The sequence below is a fragment of the Mustela erminea genome, chromosome 3 (genome assembly GCF_009829155.1).
Source record: "Mustela erminea isolate mMusErm1 chromosome 3, mMusErm1.Pri, whole genome shotgun sequence".
Taxonomy (NCBI): Eukaryota; Metazoa; Chordata; class Mammalia; order Carnivora; family Mustelidae; genus Mustela; species Mustela erminea.
This window is the reverse complement of record NC_045616.1, coordinates 12,238,766-12,246,233: the sequence shown is the minus strand read 5'-3', so window position 1 is coordinate 12,246,233 and position 7,468 is coordinate 12,238,766.

Genomic DNA, 7,468 nt, shown 5'->3' with positions numbered 1-7,468 from the left:
GTGGAGATGGGCCAGCTGACTTCTTCATCAACATCGTTGGGAGGAGGGGCATAAAAACAAGTTTCTTCCCCACTTGAGACAACATTTTGATTTAGGATGGCATGGAGATAAGGACTGAAGTTTGTCAAGAGCAGACAAATTCATCCTTTCTTAGCTGCTGTGATGTCCTAGGCCACCTTGTCCCTTTTTCTCTCTCCTTGTGATTTCTGCAATAACATGCTAACAGGAAAGGTCTTCTCCACACCCAACAGGGCCTGTCCTCCTGAGATGAGGCAGGAACTCTTACAGGGGTTGGGAGACTGAGAGAGCAGTGGAGGAAACAGTGGAAGCGGAGGGTTTCTTGGTATGAAGCTCCTTGAGCTGCAGAACTTGCAGAGGCTGCTGCTGGCTAGGGGAGAATGAAGGTCTCTCAAAGTCACCCCTTTCTCCTTCTGACCTCAGTAATACTGCTGTGGTTTCAGCCTCCCACTCTCCTTGGAGAGAGAGGCCAGAAGTGCACCTGCCCATGCACCACAGGGTGGGAGTATGAACTTTTGTTCTCCCATTTGGCCTTCCTCCAGCTGATCTTTACCCAAGCCAATTCCACTTTGGACATGATTTCCTAAGCCCCTCTGATCATGAACTCTTCCTTTTTCAAACAGTTGAGTTTAGTGGAAAACACTGTATAAATCTATCCAGTTGGAAGGGGTACCTGCCAATAACAAGACAGTACATGAGGGAGGAAGCTATGTCTTCATGGCACCAACACAAATGCAAAGTTAAAAAGTGCTACCAGGTATGTTCATGTGCCACTTTAGATACATTATTTATTTCTGAATTGAATTAGTTTTCCTTAAAAAATATAAAAAATGCTTCCAGGGAGAAAGCAACAAGACAAGAAGGCAGAATCTCAAAGATAGGCAAATTCATCTGGAAGCATAAAAAGGTGGGGAGGAATGAGAGAAAACACTTTGTAACTAGAGGAACCACAAGAATTGGAGAAAGTGAAAGAAGTAGAGAAGTGAGGAAGAGAGGCATGAAGATGTATGTAGTCATCTGGAGGGGTGGACCTGAGATAAGAAGAGGAAAATCCAGGTGACTGAGCTAGTACCAGAAATGCTCAGAGGTACCTGGACATTGAGTCGAGGTAAAATATTATCGCTCTCCCTTATCTTGACCTGTCTCAGGGTTGCTAGGTGTGGGCTGCATACCTTTTGAGAACAGTTAAAATGAACAACACAGGAAATAACAGATTTTGGTGAGGATGCAGAGAAAGGAGAGTTCTCTTCCACTGTGGAGGTGCAAACTGGTGGAACCATTCTGGGAAACAGTACAGAGGTTCCTCAAAAAATGCAAAATAAAACTACCCTATGACTCAGGAATTACACTACTAGGTATTTATCCAAAGGATACAAATGTACTGATTTGAAGGAGTACATGCATACCCCCAATGTTTATAGCAGCAGTGTCCACAATAGCCAGAATATGGAATGAGCCCAGATGTCCATCGACAGATGAATGGATAAAGAAGATGGGCATACATATACAATGGAACATTTCTTAGCCATGGAAAAGAATGAAATCTTGCCATTTGCAATGACATGGATGGAACTTGAGAATATGCTAAGGGAAATAAATCAGAGAAAGACAAATACCATATGATTTCACTCATGTGGAATTTTAGAAACAAAACAGATGAACATATGAGAAGGGGGAAGAAATGAGGAGGCAAACCACAAGAGATTCTTAATTACAGAGAACAAAAAGGGTTGATGGAGGGAGGTGGGTGGGGATGGGTTAAATGGATGATAGGTATTAAGGAGGTACTGAGGATGAACAGTGGGTGTTTAATGTAAGTGGTGAATCACTCACTACTCCTGAAACCAATATTACACTATATGTTAACTGACTAGAATTTAAATAAAAATGTGGAACCCCTTCCCCCAACAAACAAGCAAAAAAAGATTGCTAGGTGTGGGTCTATTCCTGGAGTTGCAGCTGACTGCCAGGTAAAGATGTATGGTTCTGATGTCAGGGAAATCACTGATAAATCTAGTTTCAGACATGCCCCACCCTCTCTTGACTCCAACAGCGTTTGAGATCTAATAATAAGAACCATATAATGAGTTGTTAAATGAAATTCAGCTGAGTAAAGTCTAAAGACCTTATTGACTTTACTCAATGATTCATGAATGAGGCATTATCCCATTTAGTAGATAGAAAGGAGCTCTGAGGAACTGTACAAAACGAAAGAATTTTATGGACAGAATGGAATAGGACAAGGAAGCGATACTAACAGAATGGATTGGTTGTGGCAAGGTCACCTTTAGGGAATGGCAGGGATCTGTCCTGTGGATTACCTCGCTAGTGCTGAACAGGTAATTTCTGATTGGACTGGCTTAAGATTCCATTCTTGGGAGAGGCTGAAAGTGCAGTTAAATAGTGAGTCTTAGTTTGCCAACATGGGGACTAACATAAGTGACTATTTTGGGTCTCTTGTTTTATTTTTGGCAATTCCCCCCTTAACTGAGAGATGTGATAAAAATTTAAGGCATTAGTGCCTTAGCTAATTTGTGCCTAGCTACTTTGCTGAAGTTCTCAGTTTTTGCTGATCCTCTGTGTGGTATTCATAGGCCTTGATGTCTTTCTGCTAAATCTCTATGGTATTTGTAGGTCACAGCTTCAGGTTAACATTTTTTTTTTTTAAATCAGTTATGCTAACAGTGGCCAGAACACTTTCTTTTTTTTTTTTTTTTTAAGATTTTTATTTATTTATTTATTTGACAGAGAGAGAGAGAGAGAGAGAGAGATCACAAGCAGGCAGAGAGGCAGACAGAAAGGAGGAAGCAGGCTCCCTGCTGAGCAGAGAGCCTGATGTGGAGCTCGATCCCAGGACCCTGGGATCATGACCTGAGCCAAAAGCAGAGGCTTAACCCACTGAGCCACCCAGGTGCCCCCAGGTTAACATTTTTAAAATCAGTCATTCATTTTCTGACATTCCAGTTTTAGGGAGATCATTTTTTTTGGTGGTTAGTGGTGGTGAACATGACTATAAAGCTTTTGAGAGAATACAGTGTGCCAGGGAGACTACTATAATTATTATAAACAGAACAGTTCCCAGTGTCTGAGATTAACTTTAGAACCCTGGTCCCCAAGGCTCAGATGAATTAAGAATAATTAAGTCAAAGAGGGATCCCACTGAGGGACTCACTTAAGCCAAGTGGTTTGTTTAGTGACCTGATGTAGCTAAGTTTTACCTTGCGTAAAAGCATTAATTTGGGTGCAGCTAGTGGTGTTAGCTATACCACAGGCACCTTGCTCATCTAAAAGATAGTCAAGAACTGTCCTATCATCAAGAACTATTTTGGGCAGAGAGTCTAAGAAATTTTGGGGGGCAGTGATTGCTTTAACAGTATCTGCAGTGTTTTCAAGAGTTGAAAGTTTCCTGATTATAGCTCATTCATACTCCTAACCAAGGAAGTAAGGACCTGCCAAAAGAAGTAAATTCTGACTTATGAATGTCTCCTGGTCCATCCTTTCTAACTTGATGACATAAATTTGGGGAAATTTACTAATGAGTGTCTCAGTTTGATTGTGGACAGTTAGGGGCACAATTAGATAACATAAAAGGCATTGCCCAGTTATGTGCCAGCCATCTAGGTGTTCATAGGCCAAAGGAAAATGATAACCCCCCAAGACAAGGATAAATTCTGTTGGGGCACAAACCATTCCCACTAATGTGGCACTATTAATAGAATTTGTTCACAACAGTTTTGTCCATTCAAGCCAGGAGCGAGTGATATTTTCAGCATATTCAGGAAATGAATCTCTGAGCTTGAAGTAAAGGTTGTTCTAAATTTCTTGCAAACAATGGGTGCTGCTGGAAAGATTTTCATGGTTGGGGGTAGTCCAGCTTAGATAATAATAAGAACATGGGAGTGCAAATTTACTATAGTTTGTGTAGGTTGTGTCTAACTGGTCAAGTATGACAGTTATAGTTGGAGTAAGGTAAAAATGCTCTCTCTCTCCCTCTCTCATTCTGTCTTTCAAATAAATAAATAAAATCTTGTAAAAAAAAGATTTAAAAAAAGAATTATTACTGATAACAGATTCCCAGGAATTACATATAGTTTCTGGAACACATTACATATACCTATATAATTACAACATAAAGAAGGTTTAGTATTACACCTTACTTAACAATGCTTCCCATATAACATAACATATCAAAGAAGCCTAATTAGTTTTAAGCTCTCTTTATAAGGAGAAAGAACAAATTATTTTTTCTTTAAAGTTTTAAATTCTGCTCACTTAACACATGATAAAATTGGTTTCAGCTGTAGAATTTAGAGATTTATCACTTATGTATAACAGCCAGTGCTCATCACAACAAGTGCCCATCTTAATACTCACCACCCATTTAGAACAACCCTGACCCACCTCCCCTGCAGAAACCCACAGTTTGTTCTCTGTAGTTAAGAGTCTCTTACGGTTTGCTTTTTCCTTCCCCTATGTTCATCTGTTTTTTTTTTTCTTAAATTCCACATATGAGTGAAATCATGTGGTATTTGTCCTCTAATTGACTATTTTGCTTAGCATAGTACCCTCTAGTTCTGTCCATATCACTGCAAATGGCAGGATTTCATTCTTTTTGAAGGCTGAATAGTATTACATTTTCTCTGTATATCATATCTAAGTGATGGACATTTGAGCTCTTTCCATAGTTTGACTGTTGTTGATAATGCTGCTATAAACATGGGGGTTCATGTACCCCTTTGGATCTGTACTTTTGTGTCCTTTGGGTAAATATCTACTAGTGCAATTGCTGGATCATACATAGGTTAGTTTTATTTTTAATTTTTTAAGGAACCCCCATATTCTTTTCCAGAGTGGCTGCACTCTGGAAATTTGCATTCCCACCAACGGTGTGAGAGGTCTCCCCTTTATCTGCATCCTTGCAATGTCTGTTGTTTCCTGTGTTGTTAATTTTAGCCATTCTGAAAGGTGTGAAATGATACCTCACTGTGGTTTTGATTTGTATTTCCCTGATGATGAGTAATGTGGAGCATTTTTTCATGTGTTTGTTAGCCATCTGGATATCTTACTTGGAAGTGTCTATTCATATCTTCTGTCCATTTCTTTTTCTGTTTTTTTTTTTAAAGATTTTTATTTATTTGACAGAGACCACAAGTAGGCAGAGAGGCAGGCAAAGAGTGAGAGATGGGGAAGCAGGCTCCCCACTGAGCAGAGAGCCTGGTGCAGAGATCAATCCCAAGACCCTGAGATCACTACCTGAGCTGAAAGCAGAGGCTTAACCCACTGAGCCACCCAGGTGCCCCTCTTTTGTCCATTTCTTAACTGGATTATTTATTTTTTGGGTGTTAAGTTTGATAAGTTCTTTATAGATTTTGGATGCTAGTCCTTTAAATATTCTTAAAACATTTTTTTTTTTTTGAGAGAGAGCAAACGTGAGAGAGATCACAGCAGGAGAGGGAAAAGCAGGTCAAAGAGGTTGCTGCCCATGTTCTCCTCAAGGATTGTGATGGATTCCTGTCTCACATTGAGGTCTTTCATCCATTTGGAGTCTATTTTTGTGTGTGGTATAAGGAAATGGCCCAGTTTCATTCTTCTGCACATGGCTGTCCAATTTTCCCAACACCATTTGTTGAAGAGACTGTCTTTTTTCCATTGGACATTCTTTCCTGCTTTGTTGAGGATTAGTTGACCACAAAGTTGAGGGTCTATTTCTGGGCTCTCTATTCTGTACCATCGATCTGTGTGTCTGTTTTTGTGCCAGTACCATACTATCTTGATGATGACAGCTTTGTAATAGAGCTTGAAGTCTGGAATTGTGATGCCACCAACTTTGACTTTCTTTTTCAACATTCCTCTAGATATTCAGCATCTTTTCTGGTTCTATATAAATTTTAGGATTATTTGTTCCATTTCTTTGAAAAAAATTGATGGTGTTTTGATAGGGATTGCATTAGACATGTAGATTGCTTTAGGTAGCATAGACATTTTCATAATATTTGTTCTTCCAATCCTGGAGCATGGAACATTTTTTCCATTTCTTTTTATCTTCCTCAATTTCTTTCATGAGTACTTTATAGTTTTCTGAGTACAGTTAATTTGCTTCTTTGGTTAGGTTTATTCCTAGGTATCTTATGTTTTTGGGTGTAATTGTAAATGGGACTGACTCCTTAATTATTCCTTCTTCTGTCTTGTTGTTGCCGTATAGAAACGCAACTGATTTCTTTGGATTGATTTTATGTCCTGACACTTTACTGAATTCTTGCATGAGTTCTAGCAGTTTTGGAGTGGAGTCTTTTGGGTTTTCCACATAAAGTATCATATAATCTGCAAAGAGCGATAGTTTGACTTCTTCATTGCCAATTTGGATGACTTTAATTTCTTTTTGTTGTCTGACTGCTGAGGCTAGGATTTCTAGTACTATGTTGAATAGCCCTGGTGATAATGGACATCCCTGCCGTGTTCCTGACCTTACCAGAAAAGCTCTCAGTTTTTCTTCATTGATATCTACTTCGGGTTTTTCGTAGATGACTTTGATGATATTGAGGTATGTACCCTCTATCCCTACACTTTGAAGAGTTTTGATCAAGAAATGATGCTGTACTTTGTGAAATGCTTTTTCAGCATTGATTAAGAGAATCATATGGTTCTTGTTCTTTCTTTTATTACTGTATTGTATCACATTGATTGATTTGTGGATGTTGAAGCAACACTTGCAGCCCAGGAATAAATCCCACTTAGTCATGGTGAATAATCCTTTTAATGTACTATTGGAATGCATCCGTTTCTTCCAGATTGTCAAATTTGCCAGCGTACAGTAGCTCATAATATGTTCTTATAATTGTTTGTATTTCTTTGATGTTGGTTGTGATCTCTCCTCTTAAATTCATCATTTTATTTACTTGGGTCCTTTCTCTTTTCTTTATGGTAAGTCTGGTCAGGGGTTTATCAATATTATTAATTATTTCAAAGAACCAGCTCCTAGTTTTGTTGATTAGTTCTAATTTTTTTTTTTTTTTGGTTTCTATTTCATTGATTTCTGCTCTGATCTTTATTATTTCTCTTCTCCTGCTGGGTTTAGGCTTTCTTCCCTGTTCTTTCTCCAGCTGCTTTAGGTGTAGGGTTAGGCTGTGTACTTGAGACCTTTCCTCTTTCTTTCTTTCTTTCTTTCTTTCTTTTTTTTTTTTGATTTTATTTATTTATTTGACAGACAGAGATCACAGGTAGGCAGAGAGGCAGGCAGAGAGAGGAGGAAGCAGGCTCCCCACTGAGCAGAGAGCCTAATGCCGGGCTCAATGTGGGGCTTGATCCCAGGACCCTGGAATCATGAACCGAAGGCAAAGGCTTTAACCCACCGAGTCACCCAGGCGCCCCACCTTTCCTCTTTCTTGAGAAAAGCTTGTATCGCTATATACTTTCCTCTCAGGACTGCCTTTGCTGTGTCCCACAGATTTTG